The sequence below is a fragment of the Ixodes scapularis genome, unplaced genomic scaffold, assembly GCF_016920785.2.
Source record: "Ixodes scapularis isolate PalLabHiFi unplaced genomic scaffold, ASM1692078v2 ptg000827l_1___fragment_3__unscaffolded, whole genome shotgun sequence".
In the NCBI taxonomy this organism is placed as follows: Eukaryota; Metazoa; Arthropoda; class Arachnida; order Ixodida; family Ixodidae; genus Ixodes; species Ixodes scapularis.
In genome coordinates this window covers 571116-583356 of record NW_024610047.1, presented here as the reverse complement: position 1 = coordinate 583356, position 12241 = coordinate 571116, and the positions used below count along the sequence as shown (strand labels likewise).

At 45.2% G+C, this 12241-nt stretch overlaps 1 long non-coding RNA gene across 1 annotated transcript; it reads left to right on the top strand.

Annotated features, from left to right (window-relative positions):
* The first annotated feature begins 3679 nt into the window (after window positions 1-3679).
* LOC120841298 lies at window positions 3680-5618 on the top strand. Its single transcript, XR_005715726.2, has 3 exons — window positions 3680-3817; window positions 4489-4760; window positions 5573-5618. It is a non-coding gene; the product is annotated as an uncharacterized LOC120841298 (long non-coding RNA).
* The last annotated feature ends 6623 nt before the right edge of the window (window positions 5619-12241 follow it).

Here is a 12241-nt window from a genome sequence, read left to right as displayed (position 1 = left end):
TAAATTCTTTTCGGATAACGCTGCATCGTGTGGTACGTACGATATATTGTTTGAATGTTACCACTTCCTCAATTGTATGTCCGTGTCCTGTCCATCGGTAAACACGTTATTTGTGAGCATGAAAAATGCATGCCTTTCGGCCCTCTTCTGTTGCAATTTATTTTTGACAGCAAAGCGCTTTGTCGTTTCACATGCGGTGAATCCTGCGGCGCCGTCAAAGCTTATCGTAAGAAATAAACACAAACAACTAGAACTATACATTCCAATCGAACTCGTTCTGTCGCGCGCGTACCCAACAAAAATAGTTTAGTTTTTTTTTTTTTTTTTTTTTAAATGTGGGACAATTCTTTCTCAATGTCCTCGGGAAAATACATGTAGCATGAAACACAAAATATAGCGGGAAACGACGATAATTTATACGCCAGCAGTGTTTGAAACTGCGCCTACACAGGCTGCGCCTATTGACATCACAGTCCACTCGGTTAGGGTTAGGAGGGACGCTGGTGAGAGTCTAGCCTCAAACTCAGTGACTGGGCTCGAAAACAGTTTGTTGCCCCTGGGGTTGAGTGTTTTTTGGAAAGGTGTATAAGGATGGCTAGTTGGGCTAGTTGGTTTTGCATCATGATGTAAAACACCAAAACAACAGAGACGAAAAAGAAGGGAGAACTGGACAGGACGTGGCGTATTACACCATGGTTTCTACGTATAGCTCTGCCCGCTTGGTCTGGAGGTCGATGACACGAAAACTTTATCACGGGTGACGTCAGAACTGTGCAGTGTGCAACCACGACCTTTCTTATCTGCTGGCCTGCTTTCTTCAAAGCGACGTGCTCCTGTCTGATCGTAACGGCTGTACATGCCGCTTCGGCAGCCCTGATTCCACAATCTTCGCTCATCACTCTGGACAGCTGCCGAGCTCACGTGCTCTGCGGCACGAGCAGTTCACGCAACTCGCTCGCGCGACTTGTCGAAGTGTTAAAAACAGTTGTGTGCAATTCCGCAACTCCGCCTCGGAGGTTGCGACGGGGAGGGCTGCACATTTGCCTCTATCGGACTCTGAGCCACGGGCATTTGCTTCTTGCGCATCCAACATTGTCATGTGGCAGGAACCCTAAACGTTTCTTCAACTGCTGCCATAGTTCTACGGAAATTTGTGCAGCTGAGTAAACCTACGCATAGACCAATTTTCTTGAAGCGTGGACCAACCACTGGTCTCTATTGTAGTAGGCTGGATTCAAATCGGAAGTCTGTCGGTGGCGCCACCGGCAGCCATTGCTTGGCACCAAGCAATACGTGCCTTGCACGGGACGTCATATGGCTCCATACCATTCCTGTGCCCGTACCCTCTGGAACATACATTTTGGCAGCATCGAATCTGTTCTTCTCCGCAAAGTTCTCCGAGAGGAAGAAATTCATTGGTCCTAAATGTGTGCTCCGGAAGGTACGGGCACTGGAGCATGGTCCGCAGCAATGGTGGCTGATGTGACGTCAATGCAAGTCGTGTATACACGCAAGTCTATGGGAGAAACACACAAAAGAAGGAAATTAAAGCTTCTACACAGTGTTCGAAGGCATGTATTTTACGATGTGCTGCAATAATTTTATTGTGTGTTTGGAGGTTGAATTGCGATTTCTCAAGCATTCGAATGCCCATTAAAATATTGTGCTATAGCACCCATGGCTGATCTGGCAAGCTTGCTCTCGTGGTGGAGTGAACAAATAAACTTGCTGTCAATAATGCCGTCGTGGGGGAGCCCAGAAGTTGCTGAACGTCAACAAAGTTCCATATTGGCAGCGTCTTTCCGGGAGTGAGCGAAATCATAGCAGAGCCTTCAAGCTTGTCACCTGCTAAACCCGACTCATTGAAACCGCCACCGACCCTGAGGTACCTCTAGGTAACTCTCTTCTCAGTGAGCTGCTCTACATTTTTTGCCCAGTAGAGTCACTCTCGACAACAAAACATTTCTATATAACAACCGCGAGGGTTGTCAGATTTAATGTTTGTGCACTAGCTATTTGACAGGCTTCCCGACAGCAGCCAAAAGATTCAGTGACGACAACAGTTTACGAGCGGGGGAACGTCACTTTTCTTTGTCTTTCCCATAGAGTTTTATGCATTAGCCAATGTCAAGTGATGGGCGCTGGTGGCACCACTCCTCCCTATTAAGACGAGCCTCGATCCGTGATCCAGCTTACTACAACAGAGATCAGTGGCACCAACTAGCCCAGGTACTGATGTCGCTGGCTTTCTGGCGCAATATAATAAATAACATGCTGAAAAGAGCAGGGCCATGACATGACGTGGTGAGGCTAGCCTCTGTGATGCAGCTTCTTCGGTAGGTGCATCCCCTCTGACCTCATCGCCCGTCTGTCTATGCTGAAAGAAGCAGTGGTGAATCTCCTTCGTGGGATTGCCAATGGGAGCAGCTTCATCTCCATCTTTGGCAAACTCCACCGGCGAACCAACTCCATTGTGACGTCGGTCAACACGCACGACTGAGTTGAAACTCTATCGGGATTTTTCCCTTAAAGTGTCCCCACTAAGAATCTCAAAACACCGCGGTGAGTATAACAGTAAAAATATTAATTTTAAGTTGGCAAAATGAATAGCATGAGACAAAATTAAAAAAATATATTCCTGAAATCTGGTTGCATGAATTAGTACCTAATGTACTGAAATAATGAATACTGTCACGGGTGGTGACCAAAAGAAAACAGAAAATGAACAAGAAGAAATAAACGTTTAATGTGGCGAACTTGTGCCAAAAATAAAAGGGTACAAAAGAAAACAGCAGAGCGTCGCGGGCGTCGATATCGGCGAAACCGCAGGATCGAGCGCAGAGGCGAGACTGACTCGACAAGGTCGCGAGCGGCGTCTTATCTAGAGTGAGTCACTATCTCGAAGATTCGGCGGAGAAGGTTCGAGCGTAGCGCGCTCGCGGCGAGAATGTACACGCACTTTCTAGAACAACATAAGCAGGGATAAACGACAGAAGTTAGGTCCGGAGCAAGAATAAACGAGAAAGTACTAGAAGTCCGTGACCCCTGCGCGCGGCAATACAATCAACGTTAACTACAACCCTTTACGTTGCGAAGACAGTTGTGGCCGACAACGCTAAGAAGCGCAAGCTAGGTCGCTACGTCTCGGCACGACAGTTTGCGCTTCTCCTGGACTTTCTCGGTAAAGTCGAGTTTTCTCGGGGACTGCTACAGAGAGCTTTGTTACCAAGGAGGAGCGAGATACACTATGGGGCGTAATAGTTTGAGAGTTAAATGCCCTTCGGCCATAAAGAATAACTTTCTGGAACTCACGTGCATGCCAGACGTGGGCTTGCGACCTGAGAGTCTCGTGTCCCTAACAGAAGACCGGTGCAAACCTGCCAACTCTTCCGAATTTTTTGTAAAATGTATGAATTGGGACTAATTCTACGATATTTACGAATCTTGCTTCAAATTTTACGAAAAAAAGATACTTTTTTCATTTCTATTTTTTTAAACATTTTTTTCGTAAAACCGTTGCTGGCGGTACCTCACACTGCCACAAGAGGGCGACAGGTGCCGTCCACGGCAGCGTTGTGGTTTTTACTATCCGTCTATCCGGGGGCCACATATCCAAAATCAATCCAAAGCCCAAAGCCTTTGTTTGTGTGTTTGGCGGCGCATGTTGGTTTCGCGTGTTCAGACGTGGTTGGGCCTCTGTTTCGGCCAGTTTCGAGGCGAGAAGTGCAGCGTCTGTGTTTGTTACACGTGTAATCATAGCATTCCCCTGGTTGCGGTGGCTTCGCGGTGCAATGGCAAATTCCAAACCTAAAAAGAGGTACTTTCAGGTGTTCTTGAAGTCCTACACGTCGGAATTCCAGTGCTTTGTGCCGTCCAAAAAGGAGAGAAGTTTGGATTCTGTAGCACGTGCACGTGTAACGTAAGCGTTTTGCACGGTGACAAGGCTGACATTAAGCCTTGCCACCTTGCGAAACAGCCCCCCCCCCCCCCCCCCCCGCAATTGCGTGAGTTTTACGAATTTTAAGTCCACAGGTTGGCAGGTATGCCGGTGGAGGCGCGAGTGATGGGCCGTCCCTAAACGCGGAGCAAGAAAAATTATTATTTTTTGTGGGGACGGATTTCTCTCGAGGGGGCGGGCGTGCGCCCCCGACAGTGGACGCGCCGCTGTGGGACTTCACGGCTGCAGCAGCAGCTTCGATAAGTACCGTGAATCTCTTGGATCATGAGCAGACACCATGTTGCTTTTTACCTTATTGAACACTAATGTACAAAACAATGTGGTGCGAATGTATTGCCTCGTGGTGTTTTCCACGAAAGCTTGGATATCGGGGCTGCAGCACATTTCTAGACCCACTCGGAGACAATAAATCCGTGACATTCGAAAAAAAAAATAATATTGAGTTTAGGGTGCACACTATTAGACACAGGTATAACTAGAAGGGCTGTATAGCGTTGTGGCGTGTTACATAGTTGAATTATATTATGCAGGGGTCTGTGGCTGAAGGCGACATGGCAAAGGGAGGAGAGGAGGAACGTCCTGCGCAAGTGGCATGCCCCCTACCACCGAATGGTACGAACGGTCTGGAGTTGATACGGCACGGGATCTGCTGTCCATTCGGCAGGACCAGCTGGCTGTCCAGCGAGAACTGCTGGCCACACAGCAGGGTCTGCTGGCCACCCAGCAGCAGCAGCTGGCAGTTCAGCAGGAAATGCTGCTCGTGCAGAGAGAGGCAGTCGATGCACTCCGTCGACTTGCAAGCGTAGGTGTTAAGAGAACTGTAGTGTAGTGCACTCCCAATTATTGTTGTTAGGCTGATTTTGGTCAACCCTACTTTAGCCAGTTAAGTTAGAAGGCAGTGTTCTTAGACTCAAACTGAAACCAGATATGATTTGTATGTGTATTTGAAGTGTCCAACAGCGAAGGCTTTATTTTGTTTATTTCAATGAAACCTTCCAGTGCCATAATGCTAATGAAAATTGGCAAGCCTTGAGACAAAATTTTTTCAACTTATTGAAAATTACCATACTGTGCTCGACAATCCGAACTACTACGTCTAAACCGTGGTTCAATAATCCACTTCATCGTTTATCTCATAAAAAGAAAAGATGTTTCAGGAGCGCTAAAAAAGGAAATACTTGGCCTAAGCTTGCCACTTGCTCTTCCGAATAAAAAACTATGTTAAAGGGGTGTTAGCACACATTCTTTCTGATAACTCTAAGCAGACATTCTTTCTGCAAACTCTACCTAATATGTTAATAAACAACCCTCGCAAATTTTGGAGATTTGTACTCTGAAATTAATCTAGTGAATAGCTCTTGTAATAACATATTGAATAGTGAATGTGTGAATATTTAAATAGTGCGTTTTCTGATGCTTTCACTATTTCTACACCCATTACTGGAATTTCTCCTGTTATAGAGAATGATTTTCCAATGGATTCAATTGTTATAAACATTCAGGGTGTTTTCAGCGGTATAGAAACCCTCAAAATATCTCCATCATGTGGCATAGAGGAAATCATTACGAAGGCTCTCACTAACACTAAATTTTCATCCGGTCTTTACCTCAAAGATATTTGAGCAGTCCGTGGACACAGGGGTGTTGCCCTCTGACCGGAAAATTAGTAAGTAGGCCAATATCACTCACCTGCCTCTACAAGATCCTCGAGCATGTCATTTACAGGCACCTGATTAACTTCCTGGATTCCTGCAATTTCTTCACCAATGTGCAGCATGGCCTCTGGAAACGCCTTTCTATTGGGACCCAACTACTTATTATAACTAACGATTTGTTTAAAAATCTTGACACCGGCTTTCCTACTGACGCTGTTTTGCTTAATTTCGCCAAAGTTTTTGCTAAAGTCCCGGACAATCGCATTCTTCTTAAACTTTCTTTCCTAAAACTAGATCCTCATGTTCCTAAGTGGATTGAATCATTCCTTATTCATCGCTCTCAATTCGTTTTCACTAACAGCACATCCTCCTCTTTCTCTCCCGTTTCTTCCGGTGTTCCACAGGAAATTGTGCTTGGGCCTTTGCTCTTTTTAATCTACATTAATGATCTCCCTCTTCACATCTCATCCTCTGTTCATCTTTTCACTGATGACCTGTGCTGTTTATAGACTAATAAAAAACCCATATGACCATGTTGCACTCCAGAACGGCATTTAAGGGGAGACACTGCTCTTTGAAGCAAAATTTTACTAAGAAAACACATTTTTAAAAATGTGTTTTTTGAAGTTTGGCAAGCACTTATCATCTTGTCCTGAAGGATTTTCGACATATTGAATGAGGGCTACAAATATATTAAATAGGCTGTCAGGCTTTTTGTGGGTGCCTTTTAGGCATCCGGCAAAAAATGATTTTGAAACTGGAAGGTTCAAAAGTGTCATAAGTACTTTATAAATCATCCTAGAGCTTTCATTTATACCTTATTGGATTGCACATACCTCTCAGTTCACTGATCTATGTTTATTTTCTGAGCTCAGTATTTTAATTTGCGTTAATCCTTTCCATAATCATTGCAAATTAAATTTTCAATATTAATAAATCTAATTAGGTTACCTCAAAACAAAGTACATATTTGTAGTCCGATTGTAATGCCAAATAAGCCATGTAAATTTCATTTTATTTGAATCGCAAGTTATATAAAAAAGCTCTTGAAGCAGTGTGTCACACATGGCAGATGTGTCTCAACATTAGCAAATGCACACACCTTTGCTTTACACATTCTTTCTTCCAGCCCTTAAACTCGTTAACATTCAATGGCACTACCATTCTGACTGCTACACAGTAAAAATATCTAGGCGTTCGTTTAACCACTAATATATCCAGGAATGTTCATGTCGACGAGACAATATCATCCTCAAACCGCTCACTCGGTTTTGTTTGTCGCAATTTCAACTCTGCCTTTTCTATCCTTAAACGTCTCCTTTACGCCATGCTTGTTCGCCCTAAACTAGAGTATGCTTCAGCTATCTGGCACCCACATCAGTCTTTTTTTAACTAACGCAAATCGAATCTGTCCAGAATCGTGCTGCTCGATTTATTTTTTCTAATTAGTCTCGCTTTTCTTGTGTCACTGCAATGAAATGTCAATTAGCTCTTCCTGATCTTTCCGTTCGTCGCAGAATTTCCCGTATTTGCCTTTCCATAAAATGTACTATTCGGAACCATTACGACAGTCTCTCCTCAGCCAGCCCAGCTATATCTCTGCAAGACTTTTTTCAAGTTTCAAGTTTCTTTATTCCTCTTCAAGACTCGATCATTCGTGCAAGATTACCCTTCCCAAGACCATTTCAACATTCCCTTCTACCAGAAGCTATTGTAGACTGGAATGGCCTTCCAGATGATATTGTCACCATCACCGATAACGCTAAAATCAGAACTGTACTAACCATGCACTCCCCTCTGTAATGCCCTTCGGGGCCTTGAGGGTAATTCTAAGTAACTAAAGAAACAAATAAATTATATTCCGCCACCAGCGTGTGTTCGTGTAATTATAGGAAACTGGCCTCGTTACTGAAGGACTTGTCACGCGGCAACTCTGCCGTCAGTGTAGCTAAAATGCATCATTCGCAAGCGCAGGCAAGGACGCCACCAAGGCAGCTCCAAAGGGGAAAGAGAACAGAGTAAGGGTGGATTTACTCGCCCCACATACGCCTTTGATCAGACTTCTCGACTTCTTTCGTTAACACAGCCATTCTCTTTTCTTCTGTGCTTTAGGAGCACCTAAAATGCCAGTAACTCGTTGTCTACGAGTAATCTAATAAGGTGAATGGTGAAAACTGCTCTGCAACATGACTGCACAGAGCTTACCAAGGTGAAAAGTTGTTTGGCAAAAGTTTCCTATTGTATTGCTTGCAACGCGTCTCAAAACCTCTGGCGTGCTTTTAACTTTACTAATGTGTTGCGTAACAGTTTGCATTTTGTGCATAATGCGCTCCCCTTTTCCTACATCCTGTAGAGGGACAAGCAGCAGCAAGTGCGCACCAGTCGTCCGCACTGACTTCGCTAGTGCTTCAGCTCGTCGGTGTGCAGAATCTCCATCCGCCAGCCGAATAAAGTGGGTCTCTATGCTCCATTTCATTTTTGGCACGGGTTACACCACCGTTACTTGAACATCTCAGTTGAAAAACTGCCATAGGTGTCCGCTTTGCAGAATTGTTAAAAGCGAGCAGTCGCAGTCCCGCTGTTCTTGCTGCAGCGGCCATTTTGTAAACTGTGGCTAGACCAAACAACATCTGTGCCTCGATGGGCTTCTCAAGCGTGGCACTGCTCCCCATTGTAGCTCGCTGTGGCTCGCGTGTGGTGTCCGCATTTGAAGACCAACTTTCCTTAACTGGTATGTCGTAGTAATCTTAGATTACGCCACAAGCGAACTTGACATGCAGAAAGAAGGAATTTTTATCAATGTAGACTGCTTTGTAACATCTTCCAACTATTCATATTTGTTTATTCAAAGTGTTCAATAATGGCCGAAGTGTCTCACTTGGTGCACTTGTTAGTAACAGGAATACAAAGGATTTCCAGCAAGGAAGCCTAAGGAAGCTCGAGCACTTCTTAAAGGACACATGCAAAGGACTAATAAAGTTTTTTTAAACAGCCTGGTTGGGAAAAGGAAGTCATAAAACGAATTCACATGGAAAATAAAAATTTTAAGAGCTATATTCACGGCGCTATACGAATTTGTAGTTGGCGCCGGCGGGCGCTGCGGAAAAGTGGCTGCTAGTTGTCACGTGACTGGTCGCTATTTGTCACGTGGTGCTTCCGCTCTATCGGAAGCTTCCTATGGTCTCTAAAAGTTAGTTATTCATCTTTATTTCAAGTGCAACAAAACACAAAGATTAATCGGTAACTTTTCGAACCCAAAGAAAGCTCCTGAAAAAGCGGAAGCAGACGTGATAGACCTGTGTGCCGGTCAGATGACGGCGGCAGCGCTGCGGGGTAGACAAACTTGCGCGGCGGTGGCGGTGTGGAGAAATGAGTTGACGGCGGCGCACCACGCTCAGCGTGCAGCGGCGGCGTGACTGTGAGTCGACTTTGAGACGGCGCACAGGTCTATCACATGACTTGCGGCGGCTCCCACGGGCGCAACTACAAAATCATTTTGTGCCGTCAATATAGCTCTAAAATTTTTTTTCTTCGTTCTAATTTTATTTTATAACATTCTTTTTCCATCTGGTCTGTTTACAAAAAAAAATGTTTTTTTACTTCGCATGTGTCCTCAAACTTTTTGTACTTTATCGTTAGAAGTTGGAACCGCGTTCCCGCAAGATAAATCGTGATTTGATAGAACTGAAACGTGATCCGATCCGAAACCTTGCCGGCCAGCAGCTTTCACGCGATCGGTAGATCTGTTTGGTGTACTTTAACCTTGCACCTGCTTGTCACTTCGAATACGATAACTTCGTTAATCGTAGTCTGCTGCTTCGATATTCAGTTGCACAATAGGATAAACTCGAAATTTGGTGCCCTGTTCCTCCGCGCAACTCCGCGTCCGTTGCTTACGCACGTCACGTGGTTCGCACATATAAGTACTATGTCGAGCACGTGTGGGTTGTGTGATAAGCAGAGCTGGTTTGCATTTTGAGCAGCTGAAAGCCACTAAGAAAATAATCAGACTTGTACCCGTCACTGAAAAAGTAACCGATGACAGTTACAATCACTTTGCTGTATAAAGTACCCGACTACAATTACAATTACAGCCTCAAAGAAGTAATCGAAAAATTACTCTAAAGTAAGCAATTACTTCCCACGTTACTTTTCATTCAAACTTTTTTTATGATAGCATAATCCGTGGAATCTCGCGCTCAGTTGTTAAAGAAAAAAAAAAAAAGAAAGCCTCGACTGTTTTTGCTTAAAGCGCGAAACACACGTACAACCAAACCGTCCGATCCGACGTCTGACCGCGCAATACGACGGTCGGAGGCAAGGGTTTTCAACGCTCTCCGATGCTGCGGAACCCCCTCGCCCCCCAAGGTCATTCCGGCAGTCCGCACGTCGGATCGGACGGTTTGGTTGTACGTGTGTTTCGCGCTTAAAGCTGAGTGAGTGATGGCACACACCTAATCCCTCACAAGAGGCTAGATAAAGTCATTTTTCATACCCATAAGTAGTCTCCGGTGTAGAAATAAAAATGTACCCACGAAAAAGAAGCATAGTAAAGTGGCCTACTAATCCTCACAGCCTCGTGCTTAATAATTTCGAAAAAAAAAGCCCGTTGCCCGGAGCTGAATAACTCCAACTCCCTCCCCCCCCCCCCCCCAAAAAAAAAAAAAAGAAGAAATGAGGAAGATTGTAATGGGGGGTAATTTTGTAATCGATTACAGCAAAAAATTAGTTCAACTAAAAAGATCATTACCCCTTAAAGGAAGTAATCGAAGCGTCACAAAATTGCAGTAAAAATAATCAATTACAAGTAATCTTGTAACACGTTACGTACGAGTCTGGAAAGTATAGAGGCTCACATAGTTTCAAGTTTTCACACCTTTTACACTGTTATCCCATCTACCTAGGTCCCTAACCACTCATGTTCATCTGTGCTGCTAAGCGCTATTGAAATTGCTCCCGTGCGTGTCTAAGACACAAGCTGAAGTGCAATGAAAACTGATCTGAGCTGCTCCTAGCCTGCTCCAGAACATAGTTTTAGCTGCTCCCAACCTGCTCCTAAACAGCTGTTTCAGTTGCTCCCGTGGCTGTTCCCAAGGACATTTCGTGAGTTCCACCCCTGCACTAACTACGTCACCGGACCTTGTCAAGTCCATTCAATACTGCGACGGGCTCCGTGATTATAGGTTACAACATGTCGACTTGCCACTCCGTTCTCGTCAAACATTCTATTTCCAAGATCATTCGCGATTATAATGAGGCTGATTATAGATGAATAGATCATGGGTTGACAATCTTTTTTGACCATTACATTTAAATTGTCCTCTTCCATCAGTAGAGGAAACCGGCATTATTTAAAGCTAAAATGAACAGTCTTATAAATATGTTTGTTCCGACAGCCTGAGTATGCACTGATTCAAATAACCCATGGTTCACCAAAATGCTGCTCTTTTTGCATAACAAGAAAAGGCTATTTGCAAAGGCTAAACGTGTTAACACCTCAAGCTTTGGGTGCTTATAACTTTGCCCTTAAAAACTACAATAAAGAGTTGAAATTGGCTAAGTTTTGTTTTTATGACTCGCTGTTTATTTTGAATGGTAACCCAAGGAAGTTTTGGAACATGGTGTCACCAAAAAGCAATAACTCTGCCATCAAACCAAGCCGCGACAATGGCGATCCCATACAAGAAAGCGACTGCTGTGCAAATTACGACCCCAGCCAAAATATTACGTCCGTGGGACGCCGCATTCTCAACTAATGCCGATAATAAAAATGCGACCCGCCGCAAGCCGCTGCTCCTTAGCGGGCGGCAAGCGGTTTGTCGATCGCCAAAGCAAGATTGGGCCGTGACGTCAGTATCCTTCTCTTTTTTTCCTCTGGTCCAGGAGTTGCGTGTAGTGCGCTTCTTTGAGCCACTACCACAGCTACTTCGGCTTGCGATTGGCGTGTTTAGCCGTTGCTTTTATCTGTAGCCCGTGTAGCTTCGGTATAGATTTTTGTTTATTTGCTTGTGAGGACTTCAAGACTCGTTTTAGCGAGCAACTCGGTGCGCCCAAGACTGCCCAGCTGTTCCTCGAAAGATGCCGAGCGCAACTTGTAGCGCTGTGGGCTGCTCAAACAACCCGCTGTGCAACCCGGAGGTGCTTCTTCACAAGTTTCGAACGGACCGGAAATTGAAGAAAGTGTGGGTGAACGCTGTTCGATGAGTGGACTTTGGACTTCGGCTTTTATGCGCCCGAGGAAAAAAGAACGAAAAAACAGAGGTGTACAGCCCAGCACTCGTGTGTTCGGACGCCGCAGCTCGCGCCGTAGAGCCTCAAAGCTTCGTGTCTGGGACTGACCCGCAGCGCGAAAGTGAGAGGGCCCCCACTACTGTACGTCACTGGCAGCACAGCGTAGAGCAACGCCGCTCCATCCACAGAGCCCCGATGACAATTTAGGTCTAGCGACGAGTACGGAAGACCACACACACGGCGACAGCCGCAGAGTACGGCACCGAACGAGTTCACTTGTTGTCCAGTCGCTAGCTTTTGGGTATACAAGCGACGAGTACGGCATAGCGCACGCATGGCGGCGGCCGCCGAGTACGGAATCGTACGAGTTCACGGGTTTTCCAGTCGCTAGCTTTTG